This window comes from Lissotriton helveticus, chromosome 2_1 (assembly GCF_964261635.1).
Source record: "Lissotriton helveticus chromosome 2_1, aLisHel1.1, whole genome shotgun sequence".
NCBI classification, from domain to species: Eukaryota; Metazoa; Chordata; class Amphibia; order Caudata; family Salamandridae; genus Lissotriton; species Lissotriton helveticus.
Window position 1 is genome coordinate 1,291,266,491 of NC_136059.1, and position 27,102 is coordinate 1,291,293,592.

Sequence of the window (27,102 nt, forward strand, 5' to 3'; positions counted from 1 at the left end):
ACATAGAAAGTACATGTCGCATTACAATTTTTTTATCCAAACGTTATTCACACCAAATCACATCAATGTTATAAAACAATATCACAAACTTATAAAAGAAATATAAAAAGTGGCACAAACATACATTCGACGCGCGTTTCGGCGACCAGCGCCTTCTTCAGGAATAGCCACGTATACCTAGAAAGAGTATACAATAAATACTTTTTATTAAAAACTTACAAAGAACTTATATAATATCCTACATAACAGATCAAGTTACATTCATTGTACTTCTTAACTAGACAATTAGCAAAACCTGGAGTTCAATAACATATCATTACCTACTGGCGATAGCCAGTAGGTATATATAGTTAGGACCTAGCTACCATAGGAAATCCGCAACATTCTATTGGGAATACCTTTGGCGCCGGTTGAGGAATTTGCGTGTAATTTTCCAAAATTGTGGCCAGCTCCACTGCGCTCCTTCCCTGAAAGTTTCGGGGGGATTCGTGAAGTGGGGGCTGAGAAAAAAGGGGGGTCCCAAAACGTGTTTTCCCCATGTTAATTTTCATAGGACGTTCTGACAAGGCAACAGCCCGAACCGCTGAACGGAATTACACCAATCTTGGCAAAATTGTAGGGACTGGTACGCAGAAGTGCCTTTGCTATATTTGGTGAAAATTGCTCCAGTCGTTTTTATGAAAATTAACTTCAAAAACACATATATATCTGGGCGGAGCCTAACCACACATCTCATCGTGAGATCTGATTGGCTGTCAGCACTTCATCCAAGAAGTGTTGCAGCCATCTTGGGACCAATATACATGATAGCACCTCTTTAAAAAGCATTGTAGTTAATAGAGGGTTTTAGGACTTTAGTTACATTATAAATCATTTGTTGATGGTACCATACTCCTTTTAGGAATTGTGGTGTGTTCTAAGGTGATTTTACCATGTGAAAAAGCCTTCTGCTGGGATATCATGAATCATGTTTGAAAGAAAACTATTATCTCATGCTTTTCCCACAGTGGTTTGGAAGGGGATCTATAAGCTAAACTGAAAGCATATTTTCTGTAAATTCACATTATCTTTCTCAATCATGTGAGCATGAAGTCTGACATTCTCAGTAAAACATGTACATCCAACAAGGACAGAGACTGTCAGTTGATTCCTTTGTGTTCTACTGCAGCCTCCTAGAGTGTTCTAAAGAACAACTAGAGCACTAACAGTCCTACTTATTACAAAGGTATGGCACACCTGAAGCCATCTTGATTGGAATCAAGTGGTAACTCTTAAAACATTTAATTTAAAAAGGAACAAAATGAGGGGGTATATTTTGCCATAGAAAGTATGATTAGTGCTGAAGAAAGAAACATTAGGGCACATTTTGAGAGACTTCCCAAATCCTCTTCTATTTCATTAAAAAATTCTGACATGCAGTCTCCCAAGATGGCCACCAGAGACAAAAGAGCCCAAATGTAGCCCAAATATCACCCAGATGTAGCCCAAGTATAGCCCAATGACAGAATGTCCCAGAGTGTTCTAAAGAACAACTAGAGCGCTAATAGTCTTACTTATGATAAAAGTATGGCAGACCAGAAGCCATCTTGATTGGAATGAAGTGGTAAGTCTGAAAACATTTAATTTAAAAAGGAACAAAATGAGGGGGTTCATTTTGCTCTAGAAAGTATGATTAGCAGCAGACTTCCCTGGTGAGCAGTAGCTTACTACAGTGATCTAATGAGCAACTAGAGTGCTAACATTCAGAATTTATGGCAAACGTGTGACACATCTGAATGCCTTCTTGATGGAACCAAAGTAAACAAGCATTGAAAATGCAATAGATCTCGCCCTCGTTTAAGTTAAAGCCATTCTGTTTGTAATGAGGTGGCTTTTTAGCTTTGCTTTTAATAGTGTTTTTAGAACTTTCATGTAAATAACATGCATATGTATGCATATATGTATATGTATGCATGCATTTATATTTGTATTTATATAGATATGCAGATTATATATGTTTATATATGTATGTATATATATATATATATGTTAGGATTTGGGACAAGTCCCCTTTCAGTGACCATGGACTGTCATCACATGACCTACCAGGACAGGTATATAGGTCAGTCCTACCTTTAATCCCTGCTTGATATTGCTATTGTGTGGGTTCCTGGTTGCTGGTTCCTGGTTCCTGTGATTATTGGGGTTCGATTCCGTTTTTCTCACGGGCTCGTGAGGAATCTTGGACCCCCTTCGGAGTTCATTCCCTCTGTTCCTTTAAACTCTTCCCTATTCCTTGTTTCCTTGTGTAGTCAGTTAGTTAGTTCCCCTTTGCCTATTTCCTTCCCTTTTTTTGCCAGTTCCCGTCACTTACTGTATTTGGGGGTTTGTAGGGGCTCCTGTTCCCCACCTTGGAAAGCCCTTGTGTTATTTGGGATATCCCCTCGGAGTAGAGTGCTGCATAGGAGACGCAGTGTTGACCGAAATGACTTGGTTCGTTTCCTTTTTTCGCGTCGTTTTCTTGTACCGCTCCATGTCGTAATGTGCGGAAATGACGTTTTAGGTCATTCCGCGAGTTTGTTTTGGATCCGAGTGCTGGGATAGCCGGCTTTCTGGGTGATCCTCGGCCTGTCCCTTTCCTTTTGGGTAACGAAAACTACTAGGGTTTTTTTTATGCCGGTAACGAGGCATGTTTTTTCCCCTAATGCCCTAATGACCCGAGAGACACTTTTAGACGCACTGTTGAGTGCTTAGTACATTCCTGAATCCGAGAGGAGTTATCTTGGATCAGTATTGTCTGCTGGCCAGAGTCTCCACGAAGCAAAGCCTGCATCCTTGACTGGTAAGAGAAACGTGATTGTTTTGACAGGACATGGTCATTGGTTCTGGAGTAATTGGAAAGGTACATGAAATGTATTTTTGTTTGTTTAGGTGCAGAAGCGTGGAGGAGGGAGCAGTGATCCCATCGCTCTAACAAGGGTGGAAGGCTTGGTGTCTCCTCATATTGTATTCCACCCTCTTTCCTGGTCCATCGGCACACTCATGGTTATAACTTTGTTAGTGGCATATGGGCAGGGGAAGTGGATTGGCTCATACTTCGTTCCTGTAGTGTGCGGGCAGAGTGGACGGAATCCAACAATATACACATACATAAATGCATATGCATATATATGCATATATATATATATATATGTGTATATGTGTGCGTGTAGAGAGAGGTAGAGAAGTAGAGGTGTAGAGGTAGAGAGGTAGAGGTAGAGAGGTAGAGGTAGAGAGGTAGAGACTAGTAGAGAGAGAAGTAGAGAGAGGTAGAGAGGTAGAGAGAAGAGAGTGAGTAATAGAGTAGAGAGTGAGTAGTGGAGAGTAGTAGAGAGCAGTAGAGAGAGTTGCAGAGAGTGAATAGTAGAGAGTAGTAGAGTGAATAGTAGAGTGAGTAGTAGAGAGTGAGTAGAGAGTGAGTAGTAGAGAATAGTAGAGAGTATGTAGTAGAGTGAGTAGTAGAGAACAGGAGAAAGTGAGTAGTAGAGAGTAGTAAAGAGTGAGTAGTAGAGAGTAGTAGAGAGTGAGTATCAGAGAGAGAGAATAGTAGAGAGTGAGTAGTAGAGTGAGTAGTAGAGAGTAGTAGAGAGAGAGTAGTAGAGAGTGAGTAGCAGAGAGTAGTAGAGAGTGAGTAGTAGAGAGTGAGTAGTAGAGAGTAGTAGAGAGAGAGTAGTAGAGAGTGAGTAGTAGAGAGTAGTAGAGAGTGAGAAGTAGAGAGTGAGTAGTAGAGAGTAGTAGATAGTGAGTAGTAAAGAGTGAGTAGTAGAGAGAGAGTAGTAGAGAGTGAGTAGTAGAGAGTAGAGAGTAGTAGAGAGTGAGTAGTAGAGAGTAGTAGATAGTGAGTAGTAGGGAGTGAGTAGTAGAGAGAGAGTAGTAGAGAGTAGTAGAGTAGTAGAGAATGAGTAGTAGAGAGTGAGTATTAGAGAGTAGTGGCGTAGTAGAGAGTAAGTAGTAGAGAGTAGTTGAGAATATTACAAAGTGTGGCACAGCGCCACTTGCACAATAAGTCCAATCAAATCATATCACTTAGAGTCCTTATTGAAGCGCTGAATCTTGGTGTATATTCAAATGCTTTTATTTTCCTTAAGTTTATGTACCACAGCCAGCTGACGCGTTTCGTTCTGTACAACAGAACTTCTTCAGGGCGTTCTTATTTCCTTCAAGTTATGTCGGTATCCTGTTGTCATATAACTAGATATTTCTTCCAAATGTTAGACGAGACGTAAGTACATTCTTATTCAAAGTGACTAGGTATCAATTTTACCCACACAATTCGGGCAGACTTGAGTAATTTAGAGCATCCTCAAAGTCAGTCTTTCAAAAATTCCAAAGTATAGGACATGATAATCCAAATCCAAATGTTTCTCAAGAAAAGTCATTTTCAATCGTTCGGAATTTCGGCGTTTGGGCAGATATGACCCAGGGACCCCCAGTATGCTAGGGGAATTAGTCCCCCCTCTGCAAATGCGCCAGTGGCCTGCGTTGCAGAGAGGTGTAAAAAGAGGCATAGCCTCATTACACCTCTGTGCAATGCAGCCCCCTGGCGCATACTGGAGGTTCCAGGTGGGCTAGTTGGCCCCCAGGGACCCCCAGTATGCAAGGGGAATTAGTTCCCCCTCTTCAAACATGCACGGGGGCTGCGTTGCAGAGAGGTGTAAAAAAGGGTGTGGCCTCATTACACCTCTCTGCAATGCAGCCCCCTGGCGCATACTGGAGGCTCCTGGTGGGCTAGTTGGCCCCCAGGGACCCCCAGTATGCAAGGGGAATTAGTTTCCCCTCTGCAAACGTGCCAGGGGGCTGCATTGCAGAGAGGTGTAACAAGGGGCATAGCCTCATTACACCTCTGCAATGCAGCCCCCTGGCGCACACTGGAGGTTCAAGGTGGGCTAGTTGGCCCCCAGGGGCCCCCAGTATGCAAGGGGAATTAGTTCCCTCTCTTCAAACATGCAAGGGGGCTGCGTTGCAGAGAGGTGTAAAAAGGGGCATGGCTTCATTACAACTCTCTGCAATGCAGTCCCCTGGCGCATACTGGAGATTCCTGGTGGGCTTTCAGGTCTAATATAGTTAGGAATTAGCATTAAAAAACACCTTTGAAATTCACTGAAAAAAACATAGGTTTCAGGCCTTATATAGTTAGGAATTAGCATTTAAACAACCTTTAAAATTCACTCAAAAAACTATAAGTTTTAGGGGTGTTATAGTTAGCTGGACATTTCACTCATACAAAACTCTTACTTAAGGTTAAAAGAAACACAGAAAGGATCCATAATTTACACTTGACATTAATGGGAAGGATAAACGTGATCAAAATGATCACGTTTCCGAAATTTCTATATATTTTTAGGGCAATACCGCTATTTTTTGAGCAGATATGGTTTAGCAAAATAGAAAAAGTACTTAACAGATTGATATGGGCTCAAGGGAAGACCAGAAGAGCATATCGTTATATGACATTACCGAGGGAGAAGGGGGGCTGGGGGGCACCGGATTGTAGATTATATTATTGGGCAGCTGTCCTACAGTATTCACAGGGGCTCCTGGGAGGGGAAGTAGAACAACATGGCGATGGCACAAATCGTATAAATGTCTACAGAGCACTGCTAGGGGGGGAGGCGGAGAATGCTCTGCTAAATACGATCGACTATAACTATTTCAAACATACCAGGTTCAAGACTCTGAGAGCAGTTTATAATGTATGGAAGGCGATCGCTAAAAAGCTTGGTATAGGGAGATACAATTTCTACACTCGATTGTATACAAATCAATCACTACCAGGGGAAATATTCCGAGATGAAATCATGAAGGACTGGGACAACAGGGGGATTAGGAGGATAGGGGACCTATTGGACACAGAGGGAGGTGTTATATTATTTCAGGAACTACAAAAGAAATATGGGCTATTGAATAACAGCTTTTTTAAGTACCTCCAGATAAGAAGCTTTATCACGAGTAAAAGAGGTGGATTGATAGGATTAAATCAATGCAGAATAATGGATTATCTTAGAAAACAGAATTATTGCACAATTCGACAGCTGTATGCAGAAAGTTATCTGTTAAAAAATGATGATAGAGAAAAATATGCTGGGAAGTGGGTGGAGAAGGTGGGCTCTATCATAGAGGATTTACAGATATCGATAGACTTAGGACGAACAGTTTTATGTTCTGCGACACTACAATCACAACACTACAAAACATTGTACTCTCTTTACCATACCCCGGCAAGAATCGCACAGTGGGGGGGAGTCAATGGGACCACATGCCCACGATGCGACGCAAGGGAAGCGGACATTGTCCATATGTTTGCGCAATGCCCACAATTACACACACTAAAAGGAGCAATTGAGGGTTTTTTGGAAAACCCACTGGGAATTAAGATTAAATTAACAAATGATCTAATAATCCTAGGTGTATCTGTAGGAACACTGGACTTTTGCACAGAATTTTTATTTATGGTAACAGCAGTATACCGGATTGTAATTGCAAGGGCATGGCTTGATAGGGCGCCCCGACATTTCAAAACTGGATTGCTAGGCTATTATCTACATATAATTTGGAGAAAGCCATATATGAAAGGAAGGGTAGAAGAGCGAGAGTATTAGGGGGAAGAATTTGGCAACCAATAGATCAATGGAAAAATAGATTAAGAGCATAGAGACTGGGAGATAACATATAGGTGGGGGAAAAAAAAGTTTGTAACCAAAATATGATATGTAAATCTGATATGCTCATCAACAAAATGTATGTTTATGATGTAAAACATTTTGTGTTTGTATGACATTATTAATATTATTTTATTTTTATTTTCTTTCCTTTTCTTCTGTCTTTGGAAACTTATTGCTGTGAAATGCAATGGAAAATATGGAAAAATGGGGGGGAAAACTTTAATAAAAAGATTTTAAAAAATTAAAATAAAATAAAAAACCTTGCAAATTCACTGAAAAAAACATAGGTTTCAGGCCTTATATAGTTAGGAATTAGCATTTAAAAAACCTTTGAAATTCACTGAAAAAACCATAGGTTTCAGGCCTTATATAGTTAGGAATTAGCATTTAAAAAACCTTTAAAATTCACTAAAAAAACTATAGGTTTTAGGGGTGTTATAGTTAGCTGGACATTTCACTCATACAAAACCATTGAAATTGCTCCTATATAGTTAGTTGTGCTAACTATATTTCGCACACCCGCAATCCACTGCTGATGATGTCACATATAACATCATTCTTGACATGATCAGTGACATCACTGATGACATCTCAAATGACATCACTGATGACATCATCCACCTGACAATCACATACACCTTTTCATACACTAGTAAAATCTTTCATCACTCTTTGCAAAATAAAGAGTATCATATTTGAATCCATTGTTATAGCAATACAAGTATCTAAAAACCCACTCAGTGATTTTAGATGTATACACACATCTAATCACTTACCTGTAGATTCACTCATACATGCTGTCAATGAACAATAGAACACTATCAAAAATACTTATACACCTAAATCGACATTACACACCAGCACACATCAGCAGCGGTGCGTCCATTGGGGCGTATGGGCGTAGCCCCCCCAGCCACATGGACCCGCATCGCGGCCGCATCTATCTGAATAAAATACATTGCACCCAGCAACCAATCAGCCGCCGGGAATTGGGGGGGGTGGCCTGCTGCAGCTTGAGTGACAGTCCACACACTCAGGCTGCAGCAGACCGTAGTGTAAGTTACAGTACGCATGCTTGAGAAAGTTTTCAACTTTTTCAAGCATGCGCACTGTAAATTCCCCAGCGGGACCCAGGGGTAGTTGTTCGCCTGCCACAGCCCGGGTTTACTAAGGGCGACAGGGCGAGCAGCAAATGGGCCCCCCTAGCCAATCCTGGCGCTCCATGCAGCGCCAGGATTGGCTGGTCCACCACGCAGCATCCATCATTGGATGCCGCGCGTGGGGGTGGCTGGAAAATTCCTACACTGAAGCGGTATTGGATTCAGCCGGAGCGTCTGACAGAGATCGCTGCTCGGAAGACTTGCCAGCCAGCCCGACACGCTAATGAGCACACCGAGTTCCGAGGGGCTTGCAATGACTCCGAAGAAGTACATGTAAGTCTCGGTAGGCTGGATGGGGTGGGGGGCGGGGGCTGGTTTTCCGACAGGGGGCCGGTTTAGTGGCTGGGTGGGGGGCCGATTTTCAGTCCGACCGTCGGACCGTGAGAGGCGTGAGCGTTGCTGTTTAAGCAGGGCCAGTGCTCCCTCAGTGATGGTGTAGCATAACTTAATAGTGCTTATGACAGGAATTATTCGCCAGGAGACGGCCAAATTGTGCAGCCGGTTTGAGCGAATTATGTGGTAAAAAGAATAATTATGCGACATGATGCGGCACATGATGCGGCACGTTTTTAAAAACAATCACTTATTTAAGCTTTTTTTAACTTGGTAACACTGGGAATTGGTCGCACCTCGATACCAGTTTAACACCCAGATATGGTAATAAGCAACAGAAAGGTGACCAGTCCCGTTGTATAAAGTGTCTTTCAGCGCGCAGCAACACTTGTTGCATTTTTAACATCTTCTGAACCGTTTGAGCTAGAAATGTAAAAACTGGGGGGTATAATCTTCAGATTATAGATTATGCGTCAAACTAATTATGCATAAATCGCACCACCTAGTGACGCCACTGGAATGCACCTCAGGGTGAAATCTGGCCCTGGACTAGAGTTAAATATGGAAATCAAACTCTGAAAACTGTTGACATTTTCTTTTCTGCGGGAGCTCTTCAGCGGAAGATGAATCGTTCTATAAGTGAAGAAGCGGTACAGTCACTGGAAACGTCTGCCAGTTCATGGAATAAATATTCAGCCCTGGAATACCATGCTTCATAGCCTGGTTTTAAATTATATAACTCTTTTGCCATTTGAAATAGATGAATGGACGTTTAGACTGCTCTTTCTCTCACTCTCTAAATTGCAGTTATGAATCGCTTTACTATACCATGCGCCTGCGCTCACAGTCACATTATCTATCTTTCAATTACTTGAGAACTTGAGCAAAGTTGCTGTTGTGAATGTGAGATCATTGCCAGCTTTAAGGTGTCTGAGTTCCCCAATATAACAAATGCTTCATTCAATTTAGAGAGCAGAGCTCTCGCTGTCAGTGATAGTCCTCCATAATGGCCAGTATATACTGCCTGTGTGCAGAAATGTATACGTGCCTGCTGCAAAGCATTTCCATACTATCTCAGCTGGCTCAGACGTCTACAGTGGTTCAAGGTGTGGGGGGTTTAAATGTGCTCAGTATGGTAAGGCATGTTTTACTGACATTGTCAGTCATCATGAGGTCTAGCTTTAGGAAACACACCTGTCCACCAGCTGTTATGAGACAAGTTACTGTTTTTGGCAATGGATGTATGGCAATACTGTACTCTTTCCCAGGTATATGAGTATTTTTAAACTAGTTCCCCACCAACAATACGCCCCATCTCTCAGAGATTGCCCTTTCATATTGAGATTGCCGTAGGCCTCTAAGCAGAACCTGGTGGTCTGTTGCCAGGGGGAAAGGTTTTCCAAACTGGAACACGGGATAGTGCTCAAAAGGGCATACAGTAGTTATGCTTTCTCTTTGTGGTTTATGTAAGATGTTCTTGACTTTGGTTGTGTTGTGCAAGGACATCACTCAGGCCATCGGAGAGTCACCCAGAGAGTGAAGCACATACGCTGGGGTAGAAATGTACCATGTGTGAGCAGATAGATGCCATCCTTCAGCCTCTAAAATGAATCCTGACATACCGACCACCTGAACACTCTGGGCCTCATATTTAAAAAAATAACTTTATTAACATTCATATATCACGTCAACAACATTTTGCAGGCAGTTATTGAAATAAAACATACAAATACAACATATTCCCCCATTCCTCCCTTCCGATCATAGTACAGGCTTCGATCATATCTTCCATCATTCACATTAATCTGTCTTTAGAAATCAAGGAAAATAAACAAGCGAGAGTCTGTATTCCCATTTGCTTGTTTGTTTCAGTGGTATTCCGAGACTCTCGTGGATTCGGACGAGGTCCATGGGGCAAATCGTGAGGGGGTGACACCAGGTGTTAGGGCACTGGGTGACACCAACCCTAGTGACGCCGCTGGTGTGGGAGAGGTCCCTTCGAAACAGGTTTCTCATTTAAGAGTAAAAGTTGCGGGCCCGGAATAGCCATGTGTTCTTAATAAAATCCCTTGCTGCCAGAGACTGTGCCTGCCTGATTTCATTCCCTTTCACCGGAGTGTGTATTTCGTAATCTGTAAAGGATGCTGGGAGTAATCGCTCTTCAGCATGATTACTTCATAGGAAGCCCATGGCCTCGTCATCACCATGGGCAGTATTTTACTGGATCTCTCCCCTCTCCATATCTTTTGCCGCTGCATATTTGGCCGTGAATGTAACTCCCCTGTCTGCTTCCTTCATGAATTCTTTAAGTGCGGCGCCAGTTGTGACCTATAGTATTGCATTGCCTGAAGTGTGTTTTTTAAAGCTCAGTTTTAATTTCATATTCCTTCTGTGGCAAAAGGTGTGTTCTAATTGATTTACGTACCCTATGATGTCATACCTCACATATATAACTGACTACCATTTTGAGTGCTTCCCATCCTTTTCCTGGACTCAAGACTGACTGTTTTCCGTGGTTCCTTTGCAGGGTATATCAGTTAATCGATACCCCAAATAAGGACTTAGGGACATTGTGTATAGTGTATTCTCAGTAGGTCTAAATTTCCGGAACCTGACACACAGCATCTTCCCAGCATATAGGTTTGTAACCTTTAGTACGTTACATTTTGCCAGCAGGCAATGTTTTATAGTGGTGGCAAACTTCACAACTTGGTGAAGTTGCACAGTCTGGCACCTTTGCACAACTTTGCCAGCGGTTTTATAGTCTTGGACACTACTAATTTGTTCTCTTGGTAAATTTGACAATATTTTTACGGAAAATAATTACCATAACTTTGTGTGTATTTAAAAAGTCTTGGCACAAATAATATTTTTTGTAGACATTGAAAAACTCTTCAGGAATCTTGTAATATCCTTTTAGTACCACGTTCCTAATTTCTAATAAGTTCCTTTGCAATCACTCCTACCAATACCATGGGATCTCACTTAAACCTAATTACTCTGCTGATCAGAGAGACAATCTGGTCAGACATGCTATTGAATCAGTTCGAAAAAGCAAGTACCCATCAGCTAAACCAAGATGTACAAGAGCCAATGATTTGCAGAGTATTTTTTAAAGCTCTGTTTTAATTTCATATATTCCTCCTGTGTGAAGAGGTGTGTTCTAATTCATTTACGTACCCTATGATGTAATACCTAACATTTATAAATGACTACCATTTTGAGTGCCTCCCATCCTTTCCTGGACTCAAGACTGATTTTTAAATTAAAGTCAGTCTTTAACAATTGCCTCAAGTAGTTCATTGCAGAATCTAGCAGTGTCCTTCTGAGAAGGGGCAGGTTATTATCTTGAAGTTTGGGGCATGAACTAGGGGTGTAACCAATCTGACCATTAAGGTATCTTGTGCCTAGCCTGAAATCTTAAGGATATGTTTTGAATCGAGGAGTGAACTGTGAATGCTTAGGTCATGGGATGTCCAGGGTGCACATCTGCAAAAAGAACAATTGATGGACAGAATGCAGGACAATGTCATACATTCACCCAGTACAGAGATCTGGGCCTAAATCCATTGGGGCAGATTTATGAAGGCCTTGCGCCGCCGGTGCGTCATTTTTAACATGGGAAAAAGTGACGCACCGGCGGCGCAAGGCCTTCATAAATAAGGCCCATTGTTTTTCTGCTCACCATGCCATTCCAGTTTGGTCCCAGCCATATGCAAATCAGTCTTGACCCTGTGCCCAATGGGAACAGTCCAGCCCGAACTGCCAAGCCAGGTCTTCCCTGGATTGGAAACAAGCTTCCGAGGACCGGTTTCAGGCTTTCTGCCCTCATCAGCCAGGATAGCTTGACTCCAGTGGCATGGATTGTCCCATTGGGGGTGGGTGGGGGCCGCAGCATCAAGCTATGGGGCACTGGCGTGGGTGCTGTGGGGCAGCTGCGCATGCCATGTGCCTTGCAGGGAGATTCGTTGGCATCTGTGTTGTGCCAGTCATGACTATTGGCATCACGGCGGCTCTTTGATGTAGACCATTATCGCATTTTTTAAGCTCTAGGCAAAATATAATAGTGACATTTTCTAGAGCCTGCAGTAACACCAGAGAGTTTCCTAGCACTAAGCGGCTCATCCAGAACTCCCCTCCAGCACTCCCCACGTGGAAACGCATCTGCACTGGAATCCCCGAGAGGTGTACAACTTCCAGTGTGAGGTAATGCCATTCTCTTAGCCACTCTTATTCACACAAGTGGATTTGGTTTAAATAGGCGTATTAATTGGCATGGGAACTTATTTTTTTCTTTGGCACAGCACAGTTGTTTACAAGACCCCAAACCTGTACTCAGAGTCTATTGGGGGGAGGTGAGGGGGGGGGTGGATTTGACGGTCCAGAGGCACTGAAACACCTGCCAAATATTGTAAGAAGCGCCGGACATTTCTGACAATAACTTTACAAATGCCCGACTGTCCGAATGGAGCTCTCGGTCAGACACCTCACTGGCAGAAAAGGTTTGGGGAAAACTGCCTCTTCCACAGCCTCAGTACATCTATTCAACCCTTTACCAGCCATCCTCAACTTTTCTCCTTCTACTGCTCTCTGCACCACAATACGAGCACATCCCAGGCCCTGCAGAGGACACAAACACAGTGCTCATCTCCTAACCAACACCAATGAGCTTTCAGCAACACTTCTCTCCCCCATTGCTCGCCATTTCTCCCACATGCATCGTCCACCCTCTGCTGCAACATACTCAGTTCAACACACATGGAGTACTCTGCAGTCATCCAAATTACTCCTCCTTCTTTACATATAGATCACAGCAACCAACACGTGCATGCCAGCTAGCGAACAGAGCCTCGTGGCCATCCTATTGGTAGCGATGAGATATATAATAGCAGTGTCCAATCATATAAAGGTAAAACACCATTCTCTACATCCATACACTACAAATGCAAGATGTGTATGAGAAAGTGAGGTTTTTCAACTTTTGTGGTAAGGCACAGTGTTCACTTGCGTTCACAGAAAAATGAGGCCTTACACTTCACAATATGGTTAACGTGCCAGCCTTGTATTAATGAATACTGATGTCAGCAGAGTTGTGCATCTTAGCCAATAAACAGTGTTAGAAGTCATGATCTCATTAACTTGGAGTAAGGTCTTCTCCTTCAGCGTGGGTTACTTACTGGTTCTGGGCATTCTGGGTGACTGTTGCTCTATTTAGGTGGTTACATGCATGTGTATGTCTCTGATATTCCTGGATTAACTGCTATTTTTATGTTATGTCTCTTTCGTTTATCATGATTGTTTACTAAACCAGCATTCACCTTATTTATTGCAGTTGGCTGATTACTTTCATTTCAAAAAAGGAATTTCCAAATTTTATTTGAGTTCTTGTTGATTACTTTCGAGAAGGTTTAAGTTGCATTTGCTTTTGATTGGGGCTGACTTCGAAGTCTGTTTGTAAATGTTGCTGCTGACCTTGTTCCCTCGTGGGTTCCTTGAGTTATAAGTGCTTGTTCCATTTATTTACGTACATCTGGTAAGGTAGCTCATTGGGTGCATGCGTTTGTTTTCCTGTGACTAGTTTGGTCTGATATAATTGTCTTATTTGCAATAGTTTTCAGTACACAGTTTGCTCAATCAGTTATGATTTTGTGTGACTACCTGGATTCCTGGAGTGCCTCTGACTTCATTCTGTTTCTTTACTTTTTGTGACTGTTGGTCCTGCGGGGAAACATTTTCAATTTATGTTGTCTTGTTTACTGGGAGCATTGCTTTTATTTTCCTTTAGTGTAATAGGCTGGCTGGTGAAGTGCACTTCCCATAGTGTGCAGTCACTTCAATTTGCCTTTAGGTGACTACCTGGCTTGATGGTGGTTTTCTATTTGATTTCATGTAACTCCTTGTCTTGGTGAGTGCATTGGTTTTAGTTTGTTTGAGGTAACTGCTTCACATGCTGGTTTCATCACACAGCTGACACCCACCCTGAGAAAGCCAGAGCTGCCCTGTTAGTGGTATCAACACCAGTGCGCTTAGGTTCCTTACAGCTCCTTCACTTGAAGTGGGTTACCACCTACCCGTTACTTTTTGTATCCTGCTCGTACCAAGTCATATCCAGACCCAGACCAGTCCCCACAGTTGCTCCGGATTAAGGGACATTGTCATGTCATCTCAGGCGCGATGTAAAGACTCCCAGTGAGCTGAGGACTCTTTTGGCTCAAGAACCAACTAGCTGGAGACCCTTGTGGTTGTTTAAAGATTTAAGATCAGCCTGTAACTCAGTCTTGAGCTGGGTGGGGGACCTTGATTACAAAGTGGCTGTGCCAGATGTCCCATTATCACCCCTTTTGCCTGTCTCCCCTTCAGACGCACAGGGCATAAAACTGGTTTAGTTTACTTTCGTATGGTTGACTGCATGCACTGTTTTGCTGGATGCATTGCTTTAAGTTACTACTTGATGCATTGCTTTCAGTTTGCTTTCAAGTAATTGCCTCTCATTTTTCTAATGCTTTATGAAGGCTGTTTCCCAACTGCTGTGCAACTTCTTCTACTCTTAGAGCTGAGATTTTCATGAAAATCTTATAGTCTAAATTCAGCACCTGAGCGTAATAGGACGGAATGTATGAAGCTCTGTGGTTATACTGAATAAGCAGCTACCTATGTTATGCCATCTATTAATGTAATAACTGCACTTTCACAATTGCTTTCTCAAATTTGCTTGAAAATGCACGATTGCTTGAAAATGGACGATTTTTCTTCTTTTTTTTCAAAATTTTCTTGAGGGGGCTTATCCCCCAAAACCCCCCTTTTGGGGTTCGGGCTCGCTCGCTGCGCTGCTGTATGCAAATCACTTTGCGCCCCACCACTTTGAAATGTCACCCACCGCCCCTGGCACACATCCTATTCACATATTAAGTCATCCTACTCACTTATGCAAACAATGGATCATACTTACATATTTACTTAGATACACACTTATACAAACACAACTTCATCTATTCATTTAGATAGTAAGTCATACTTAGTGAATTATAAAATCATTATTACAAGTATAAAGTTATCCATACAGTCACTCCCACAATCATTGAGTCTTATGTATACTTATTAATATACAACAACTGACACATACACTGCCTTTTATTTTTCTAGTTTGTTGGACATGTGCCATTGAGAAATATATTTGCTCATCACCACACCCATAAAGATATTCACTCACCCAAACAACTGTTAGAACATGTAGTTTTAACTTCATATATCTAGTGAATCAACTATTCACACATCTTTGGGCAGTCACACACCCCCCACCGAACCACACACACATTCACTCTCCCATACAAATACTCAGTTAACTAATCAATAACTAATACAGACTTTCACATAGCTAGTAACCAACTGGAGAACCAGTTTACACAACAACTGACAAAGTGATACAGATATTCAAACAGTTTAGTCACTATCCACTATATTTAGTGAGACACTATAAATTGGTCAAGTAAACAGTCAATTACACTGCTACTAAATCCTCCATCCAAGTATTTATTTTTATATATCCACTCATTCTTCAATGCAAATTGCTATATATATAATGCATATTTAAATAACGAAGCAAACCACATTCACTGGATGATGTCGTCAGTGATGTCATCAGTAATGTCATTTGAGATGTCATCAGTGATGTCACTGACCATGTCATAAATGATATAATATGTGACATCATCAGCAGTGGATTGCGGGTGCGCGAAATATAGTTAGTACAACTAACAATATAGGAGCAATTTCAATGGTTTTGTATGAGTGAAATGTGCAGCTAACTATAACACCCCTAAAACTTATAGTTTTTTGAGTGAATTTTAAAGGTTTTTTAAATGCTAATTCCTAACTATATAAGGCCTGAAACCTATGGTTTTTTCAGTGAATATATAAAATAGTTATAACCTCTCATTTGGATATTTAGACAAGAAAAGACATGCGATCAATACAGTCTATTTTAAATGTCTATTTCATTGCTCATATTAATCAGAAACCAGAGAAGGAGGGGGAAAAACATGGAAAGATGGGAACATATGGGATATGCATATATAGGCCTAGTAGTTTCAGAAAAAGGCATGAAAAGTATAGTCTAGTCAGATACTAATAATCTGTGCCATGTCGTATATTTTTTATATCCATGTATAAAAGGCCATAGTAGAACTATCACAGGATCTCTTTTCTTTAAGGTTTAATAATATTTAGTTGAATACTTACTAGTTGAGTAGATTCTAATGGAACCGGTAGCGAGAATACGACTTTTAGGTTGATAGAATATAATAAAATATCTATAAAAAGTCAAAAATATTGAATGTAGGTGATACACATATGGGGTATTCTATGACGCCTTATCTACTCCTTGATAAAAGAATTGGAATGCTACTTTATAGTTGTATACTAGGTATAACACTCACCTTTATGTGATAATTTAGTCGTTCATATTCTGAATATGGCAGATTATCTCTCAATCATTAGAGAAGCTCAGTAATAGTTGACTGACTCGCTATTTTTTCTGACGATAGTACATTTGTAGCTGAAGACTCGTTTCAAAAAGTAGCGTTCCTTCCTTATGTTGATACAACGTATTCTAATGCACTAAATGTAAAGAAACCCGAATATAGAATATGAACAGCAAATTTTATAACCGCAAATAAATTGCGGATTTTAATTCAAGCTACATATTACAGGAAGAGACAGGGGACTGATCAAAACAATACCTTTTATTGAATTAAATGAAGCTCTTCAAACGATATTGAAGCCTTTCTATGTATTTGAGTCACCAGAAGAAAACCAATAAAACACGAAGCTGAAAATTCAGATGGAGCATTTTTTACGATTGATAGGAAAATTGTTTTGATTGTAAAGAAAATCTCAGGAAGCAAAATTAGCTTCCTAAAGTTTATACAAAGATAATCAAAGTACGACAAAACATGAGGCTGTAACTATAAGTAACACGCTTTTCTAGATATCATAAAAAAGGAAGAAATGCAGTTACGGTTGCAAGCAGCAACGTGAATGATAAAATCATCCCTGTAGATATAACAAACGGGACATCGAGTAAGTTGCATACTTGCTATTCATGTAAGAAACATTCTAAATATAGTTACCTAATATATTTGGAAACACGAAAGATTATGGCTTGTTCCAGGGAAGATAAGGACACAAGGCTCTTGTTTCTGGATAATTGAATAAACTTTGTGGGTAAAATTTCAAATACTAAGCACGGGGCTACAAAAAATGGAAAGACATAAGATTTCGAATAAACAAATTATACACATTTAACTATACGAATTCCAACAGATAATTAGTCATGTACCTGATTTACTTAGGCCATGTCTAAAACTGGGATGGCTCCCTGGTATATTGATAATTCAGGCGGCACGATGCTACAGGAATGAAAAAGAAAGAGAAAAAAGGAATAGGCTAAACTCTAACGGTAGATGATCCCAGGTCAAGGCTAAAGAGCCCAATAGAATTCCTGCAAACACTTGCCTATGATGTTGCTCGACCGGGAATAACCAGGGGCAAGCGACGTCCTACTTGATGGTCGGAAAATAATAACAAACGATCGCCGGTATTAGGCCCTTGAAATACCCTTAGCTAATTGGAGGGCCCGCCTATGAAGCCACATGATACGGCTAGTGACGTAAATATGAGTGGAGCATAGAACTAAATAACGGACTATGCAAAATTCACTCCCAGAGTCTTAAAACCATGAAAATAAAAAAACAGACTACAACAGGACATGCCTATGAGGCCATATAATACGGCTACATGATGCGGTTAGTGACGTGGATACAAAAACGGCATAGAGCTGAAAGACGGGCTATGTAAGGGTGACGCCTAAAGTCTCAAAGTCGTGAAAATAGAGGATAGACTACCACCGGATACGCTCGAACACACGAGGTCTAGCAAATTGCGCGATGAAGAAAGACTTTGTACGTCCCCGCAGAGGAATTACAACAGAGTAATGTCAAGCTTAAAAATTAAATGAAACGTGAATAAAACAAAAAATGTGAAAAACAAGAAAAAAAAGAGGGATTCAAAATAGGCTTAAAAATACATATGAAACAAATAAAGCAAATGAAAATGGATATATAGAGAATACACATATCCACAGGTCTAGATAATTCGTAAGAAATAACTAATTAATCTAAATTGGTGTTGATGTAAATAATTCTCAATTTTCATTGAAGAAATAGAGATAAAGATGGCCCGACGAAACTATAACAGGCCAAGGAAGCCCATCATAAAAACAGACTGTTTTAAACTATTGCGTGTTCCCAGGGGATTTTACTGTTAAGCCCATTCTTAAACGTATCCAGGACGAAGATCCAAAAGACCTCTCAACTTTTCCTAATTTGCATTCCACCTTTGGATTCAGGCGTATGTATTTTCTCCAAAATGCGCCATTTAAAATCATCAGGTCTGTGATTCTGCTCTATGAAATCTTTCACCATGGGTGCCAATAACTTCTTTGTCCTTATGGCGGAACGATGTTCCGTCAATCGAACCTGGATGGTCCTACAGGTTTCTCCAACATACCCAAGAGAACAAGGACATTGAAATAAATAATGTTGGAAGTTTTGCAATTCCACATTTGGCCAGCATTGGTAGTGTAGCCATTGTGAGTAAATTTTTCGCCAGCCAGGATGTTATCACAAGATTTACAGGAAGAACAGTTGAAAACTGATGCAGGACGACTAAAAGTGACACATTTGCTAAGATGTGTCACATTGTAAATATGGAGCAAAGAAAGCACTGACACTGCGTCAAAAAAATAATGCTGTGACATTGCAAGCTCATTGTGAATAAGCCACTAAAAGTGTGCTGGGACTCAAAAATGTGTACAAATGTGCACACCCTTCCCACAGAAGTAGGAAGGACAATTCACTCCAATGCTAGAAAGTGTTGCAAAAATGATCATTGAGAATCTGTTATTAATATACTCTCAACATTCATTTTTTGGTGAATTTGGAAGCATTTGTTGTCTCAATTTCCATTTGTGACACTCAACGCATTTAATGGGGGAAGGTGCATTTGGAACCTACGAAGCAGCCCCGGATTTGTGCAGAGGAAGTGGGCAAAATGCTATTTGAGAAAAATGCAGCAGAACACTCTGCAAACAATAACATTGTCAGTTCCAAGGTGAAGAAATAAAAATGATTAGCACTATTATTACAATGTTAAAAGTTAGCAACATCATCAAGGCCTAGCCCGTCAAAAAACATTGCCAGGATTACACTCAAATAACTTGGCTACTACCCACTTAGGCTACTTTGCGCGTGTAGGTTTTAAGATGCTGAAGAATGAATTGGACACGTTTATAGAGGTGGACAGAACATGTGGAGTTTCTCTCTGAGGAATTCCTTGGAGTTACAGAAAAAGTTTGCAAGATTCTGTGTAATTCTGCTAATGGGGAAAAAATATGCTGTCACGTTGCCATGTAGTGCCAGTGGCCCTTAAATCAGCGCAAACCGCATCATGTTTTGTGAAAGACCGCTCAGCCATTCACGTTGATTTTGCTGGTGCTCGAGTATGAAATCGACTTGAGCGGTAGAAAATCTATCTAAATGGTAGTCCTGTCTGACCATGACCACTCGCATCCACCAGCATTATAAAATGGATCCGTAAGGCTCCATAGTGACTGGAAATCACACCAGGTGCTGGCAAATCTTGTTTGCACTCACAAGTGCACATTGTGAAGCCTCACACTGTTCTTGTGGGGCATGAACAGCAGAATAATTCCACCTCGCATTGATTGGCATATGTTACAGGAACTCTGTATTACAAGTGCAATGCAGAGTTGCCCTAATTCCACCAATTCCACTAGCAGAATTATAAACCCACCAGGCTTAATGTTCAACCATTAAATTCTCACAATCTTTCCCTAATTAATGTGTTCTGTTAATGTTAATGTGTAATATTAATATGTAAGACACCAAGGGCAAAATTTACTAAGAGTACATACCACATCAATGGAACTTGTTGCGCTGTGTTGTGTGAAAGGGGAACTGCAGAAATTAGCCATATTTACAAAGGTATGGTGCATTGTGCGGCTTCCAAATGCTGGTGCACTTTTGGCTACCTAGCTCCGATGCAGGCACCTCAGGTTATGCTGCAAGGGTGCCTTCGTTACAGGCTGGATTGTTTTCATGCAGGAAGGGACACCGTCCTGCACAAAAACATTCTTTAAAGGCAATTTCCATTTTTCAATGCATGCTGCAGAATGCATTAAGCATAGAAAGTGGAAGTAACAGGGAGAGATAATAATATTTTTCCTCATTACACCTGGGTCAGGGAGGTGCAGCATTTTGGCACAATCCCAGGTTTACTGACCTTAGTAAATCTGGGATTCCATCAAAAACAATGGGTGAATGCCTGGGACCACCCATACTCCACCCATGTTGCACCCATGGAACACCTACCCAATGAAATGAAATGCAACGCAGCCTAAACCACTATATTGCATTACATTTCATTACAAAGTTACTCATACATAGCCCCTTGTTTGGCTTTGCAAATTCCAAAATAAGGATTTGCGTTGCTGTGCAATGACTTGCATCATGAATGGACAATGCATTACTAAATCTCCGTCCAGGTCTGAAAAATTGAATTAGAAAATTGAATGTTAGCTATGATGGTCAGGAAGTGCTGCTACGTTTGTGGCATAGACGGCTCTATTATATAATTATTCCACTGCCAGGGTCAAAACGGGTGGATTGATCTCTGGCGCATGTGAAGTGAGTCATGGCATGAGACAGGGATGTCCCTTGTCTTCTCTACTGTTTTCCCTGGCCATAGCTTGTGGCCTGGCCAGAACGGGACTGCGGTATCCTGGGCTTAGCGTACATGGCCAAACTCACTATATTGCTCTCTATGCCGATGACCTACTCATGTTTTTAGATAATACTGATGATGCACTCATTGGTGCAAAATGCTTACTCCACGAACTTGGTACTGTGGCTGGACTCAAAGTGAATTGGGCGAAGCCCCGCCAGTTCCCTACCGCCACAATTGATGGTGGCCCCAGGATACAGATGAGGTGCAATGGGAGTATCGGCGTTTGACATACCTGGGGACCTGAATATATCATAAGCAAACTGACTTAGTGGAGGGTAATGTGGGTAGAACCTTCGGAGGACTAAAGAGCAACCTTGAGTTTTGGGGCACAATGCCTCTTTCGGTGGTCAGTTGTGTGGCCCTGCTCAACATGGTGACTCTTCCCAGATTATTATATTTTTTTTGTGCCTTACCTATTTGGATACCTGCGTAGATTTTTGCTAAAACTTAAAATGATGATCACTGGGTTCCTTTGGGCTACTGGCAGGCGTGGGGTGGCACTGAAGGTCCTGGTGAGACCGAAGTCAGAGTTAAGGGAGACTGGCGGTTCCTGACCTAGAGACTTATTACCTGGCGGCTCAACTGCAGTGGCTTACCCAAGCAGTAGCATCAGAATTTCGAGGTCTGGGTGAAGATGGGAGGGGGTTGACAGAGCTCCTGGCAGATACTATCCCAAATTCTCTTGCAATTGCCACTATGACTTAAGTCACTTTCATGTGGCTTGCGGACACTCTGTTGAAATAGGAGTCAGAAATGTGCGCAGATTGCGCATCCCTATGCTCCTGAGATCCCCTTGGCCATGTGTGCTGCATTACCGCTTGGCGGCAACTGAAACGCGCTGACCATTTGGAAGGATTTGGGACTGACTATAATGGGGGGTTTGTATGAGGACAATGCCTTGCTTCCCTTCACTGTATTGCAAGAGCGGTATGACCTATCTTGCGGTGATTTTTCACTCCACTCTGCACTTATTGCGGCCATTCAAAAACATTGGAAAGAGGGGTTGATTGAACCACAGATATCGATGGGCTGCAAGTATATAGTATCAGCAGCGGAAACCTTTAAAGTAGTTACCTGCCTTTATAAGCATGTGACTGAAGAGGGGTTAGCTCCCTTAACTTCATTAACACTAAAATGGGAGGAGGACCTGGGTGAAGTGACTTCTGGAAAATTCTGGGCTGAGCTAGTTAAACAGGCGTGGAAGAATACTAGAAATGCCCACTTTCAACTAGTGCATTTTTATATCTTACATAGAGCATACCTCACCCCAGCCAAAATGAATAAATATTTTTATACTAGCTCGGTAATGTGTCCACGCTGTAACATAGAGGGAGCAGATTTTCATCACATGATGTGGGATTGCCCCTAGTTGGAGGTTTATTGGGAGGAGGTAGTTACACTACTGAATGAAATCACTGATAGAGACTTACTGGCACATGCATCAACATTGGAGTTTACGATTCCTTAATTGCGAAAAATAAGGAATCGCAATTAAGAAATCGCAAACAGCAATGCATCAAGAAATCGATAAATAAATTGGGATTTCTTATAATTCCTTAATTGCGATTCTCAATTTAAGAATCGCAATTAAGGAATCCCTTCCCATTCATTCCTATGGGCCTAGAGGCCCATAGGAATGAATGGGAAGACATTCTCATTTTGCGAACCGCAATTAATGAATCGCAAAATGAGAATGCAATTTCAAGGGTGCGGGGGGGTCCAAAGGACACCCTGTTGCACCCCTGAAATTTGCCATTAAGTACATTTTTCACACACACATGCCCCCAGGGGATTTGTGTGTGTAAAATGGCACTTTGAAAAATGCACTTTTGTGCATTTTTCAAAGTTTTCGCAAATTACCATGAAGGTCAACTTCATGGTAATTTGCACCCCTTATTTGCGAATTCGCAAATTTTAAAAGTGTGATGCATTGCATTTAAGGAATCTCAATTTGTGATTCCTTAAATGCAATCGCAATTTAGGAAATCGCAATTTTGCGATTTCTTAAATTGCGAGAACAACAAAATGCATAATGGATCCCAAAAATGGAAATTGCATTCGCAAACGGGCGAATTTTGCGACTCGCACCGTTTGCGAATGCAATTTCCTTTGATGCATGTGCCCGTTGGAACCGACTATAGGCCCCTGCCTGCTGCACTGGTTCCCCCATACATCTAAAAACAAGGTCACTAGGAAGTTTTGGGATTTTGGCCTTCTATTGGCTAAAAGAGACATCACAGCACACTACAAATCAAAGGACCCAAATGTTAAAAGATGGAGGACTGATTTACTCAAATAGGCAGAATTTGAAGGTGCTGTTAGACTACAACTAGCTAACCAAGCGAACAGCGAGAGGGCAATAGAGGCAGCGAGGGCTTGGGAAACCCTAGTAGTACTTTTGAAAATCCCAGACAGTGAACTGGACAAGGACCCCTGGCCGATGCTCCTGCTAATTCGAACTGCCCACTGCCCACTCTGTGGCTTGATGCATATGTCCACTGCAGTCACAAATTCCCCTGCGTTTGACGTGGATGGATTTCCCTGACACTAAATACTGTTTACTCTTCTTGTTCTTACCTGTAGTAAATCTAGATGTTGACACAATGATTAAGTGTGACACGCCGGGAGGGGGAGAGATAAGTGGGAGGGACAGGAGGTTTGTTTAGCAATGTAAAAGTATTTGGGGGGGGTTTCATTTCATTTTTCCTTTAAGAAATTTGGATGCTGTTAACTTACATGCTTAATAATTATTTTGTTATATGATTCCTTATAGTGACAAGTGGAACAATGCATATGTCTATTATAGATATGTCCCTTGTTAATAAGCGCTGCCATACTAAACCGTCAAATGGCCAGGAAGTGCTGCTGATGCATGATGGCACCCTCACAAACAAGGGAGCGACTGCCTTTAGGTATCCAAATATCATCTAATGTCTTACCCTTTCAATGAGATTAAAGGATGAAGGGGCATCTTCATGAATAGGGTTGCGATGAGCTTGCACCACACAAGCAAAGATTTGATTTATCAAGCTATGTAAGGCCACCTTGTGTGGCCCTGAGTGGCTTGATGAATCTGGAGTAACGATAGGCAGTGCATATCACTGTGTTGCATTACTCTGCACCAGGAACGCATCACAATAGTGATGTTGTGTGGGTGTTCCCAAGCAAGCTTCCATGGATTTTGATGCATTTCCAGATTTACCGAAAGTGGTAGACCTGGAAATGCGCCAAATGCTACGCCTTCCCTGGTGCCTCTTAACGAGGAGAAATATCTTTATTTCTTCTCATTACTTCCTTTTCTATGTGTGCTGATTCTGCAGCACACATAGAAAGAGGAAAATGCCTCTGGGTATGGTTTTGTGCAGGAAGATGCCCCTTCATGCACAAAAACAATCCTACTCACAATGCAAACACCCTTGTACCATGGTCCAAGGGTGACTGCATTAGCCCTTTGCAGAGAAAATGGTGCCAGCGTAGAGACAAAGGCAGGAATTCAATGTATTCTGTTAAATACAGTGTATTCCTGCCCTTTCCCTGTCATGCATTGCAGCAAGGTACGTGGCGAGACTTTGTCATAAAAATGTGCCAAAGAGTTTAGGGGAAGAATGGAATTGGGATACATGCACCCTGGTTGGCTATTCCGAAACTACACTGTATGTTACTATGCTTGATTCCAGCCTTTTAAGTAGGAGACTTAAGCTTTGAGCAAGATCATCAATTTATAAAGGGTTGCATGGCTCTCAGAATCAAGGGAATTAATTTGATACAGGCCAAATTGCTCACACTCCCTGCTCACCAGGCCCTCGGATCCCCATATTGCCTAAAAGAACAGCCAGGCGTCTCTTTGCCCCTCTCACCCTGTGAGCTAAATCACAGGTTTGGTGTCAGTATCAAGACTGTTCCTAAGTTGCGCGACACAGGGTGCATTATTAGAAGGGCCCTCCCACTTGGTTCCATGAAATCAAGCATCACAAGTATGGTATAGGTAACTTTCTGATTTTTAAACATTGTGATTTTTGGTATTTTGTAATGGTTTTTATTAACTATACAATAAAGTTATTATTATTATTACTATTATCCACTATTGTCGAGTATAAAAATGAAAACTAGTTAGGTCAATAATAAGTTGGATAGTTGAGACTTATTAATAAATTAAAACTCCTAACATTTTAATAATTGTCTAACAATACGTCGCATTGTATTTTCTGACAGTTAGTACAGATGTACCCAAATTACTATGCACGGCTACGTTTAAAGCAGTCTGTCCATGTGTTATCAAGGATGTAAGTATACTTGCAGAATTGCTTGTCTACCCTCAGAGTTACCCTACAAAGATTGTCCTTTCTAACTTGCAGCTAAAACATTGCGGTTTATGCTACACTACATACAAAATATATTCTGCCTTTCACTGCTTGCCAAACTGGAACATGGGATGAAAAAGGTGCATGTCTCTGGCATTTAGAGTATAGTCTGATAATTGCATGTGATAGGACACAATATAGGTTATTACATATTATTGCTAAACAAAAGTAGTATAATTATATTATGAACCAATACACCTTTCATAATTGAAAGAAAATGATGACAAATTCGTGATCTGCAACCCTACCAGGGAGGTTGGGCCCAAATATCATGGGTCATATTCCATAAGAAAATCGGTGCACACATCAAAACTCTGGTGCATGAAAGTCCCACCAGCCAGCAAACAAGCTTTTCTTTTGACTGAGCAGATAGTACCAAGAACACTGTGCTGTGGGTATTGGGGTTTCTGATATGGTGCCGTCCAGCACTGGATAAGACAACACAAATTTCACATACAGGCACCATACAGTTCTGAGCAATGTTGGGAAAGCAATGACAGTCGTTGTCAGGTTCATGTAATAAGTCATTGCTCAGTAAGTCCTATCCTTGGCGGAAGAGGAGTTTATGACATGCATACCAGCATGGCACAAAATGTTAACAAGAGAATGCTAGGTAAAATGTGCTTTTCCTAAAAGTGCCACTGGGCCATCCCAATGGTAACCAGACATTACTGAGACTACTAATGCACCCAGTGCTAATCATGTGATGGTAGTACAGTTAGGTAGATGGTGTGCCCATAATGCTCCACTGTGCTTTGATTGTACTGCATGAGTGCACGGCTCAGACAATCAGCTGCCAGTTTGTTTGCAGACTGTGATAGTTTCTCAGATCATACTTCATCCACTGATCTCACACAGTCACTTCAAGATGGAGAGGTTGTGAGGTTACAGTTTCAGAAGTAAACAAACAAAGAGGCATATTTACAAGGATTTAACCTCATCGATGCTCATGACGGCTCCCGTCCGACCGTTGCCGTTCCGCCAACGTGCAGTTAATTCCCCGCCTGTGCTGGCGAATTAATTGGTGGGCGGTGTTCGGACGGCTCCCGGCCGTCATGAGCACATGCTCAATGTAATTTATGACGGCCGGGAGCCGTCCTGGGTACCTAAGCACCACGCCCAGCCCCCCCCCTCACACCGCGGCGGAATTTGCCGCACAGCGAAGGGGTTAAATCCCCATATTGTAATTGTTTTGATGCTGCTGTGGTTTTTTGAATCACTTTATTTACAAAGTGATGCTAGAGCCCTCTAGCGTCACTTTTTTACAGCTAGCACCTATTTTCAACAATGCCAGCTCGACTAGCGACATTTACTGAAAATGATATGCACAATAGGTGTTGCCTCCGAAAAACAGCTGCAAAATAATGCCTCCATACACACACGAGTTTACAGGAATGCCGCTAATACTAAAAAAACTACCCCTAGGTCCCATTAACAGCAGTTGTTTACTGCTAGGGAAATGACGGTCTTAAAAATTATGCTAACGCCTTGTATAAAATTAGAACAGACCCAAATCGCTTTGGCAAGCTTTACTACACCACGGAACTACAGCGATAGCAGCTGGGAGTACCTAGGAGAAGACCATCACCACAGAAGCAGTGCAGGCGATGGGAGTGGACATACAGTCAGAGGATAACCCTCATTGCCCTCAGGGAGGAGAAGGTCATTGCCAATTACCTGCTCAAGAAGCTGTCCGTTGTCCAC

The 27,102-nt window shown here is 41.6% G+C and overlaps 1 long non-coding RNA gene across 1 annotated transcript in view; it reads right to left on the reverse strand.

Moving 5' to 3' along the window:
* Positions 1-17,552, reverse strand: part of LOC144819721 (uncharacterized) — a 38,995-nt gene extending 21,443 nt beyond the window's left edge. Inside the window, exons 1-2 of the long non-coding RNA XR_013607533.1 lie at positions 17,511-17,552; positions 125-177 (exon numbers count right to left, since the gene is read on the reverse strand). This is a non-coding gene — a long non-coding RNA (uncharacterized LOC144819721). The remainder of the gene's footprint in view (positions 1-124; positions 178-17,510) is intronic.
* Positions 17,553-27,102: the final 9,550 nt, after the last annotated feature.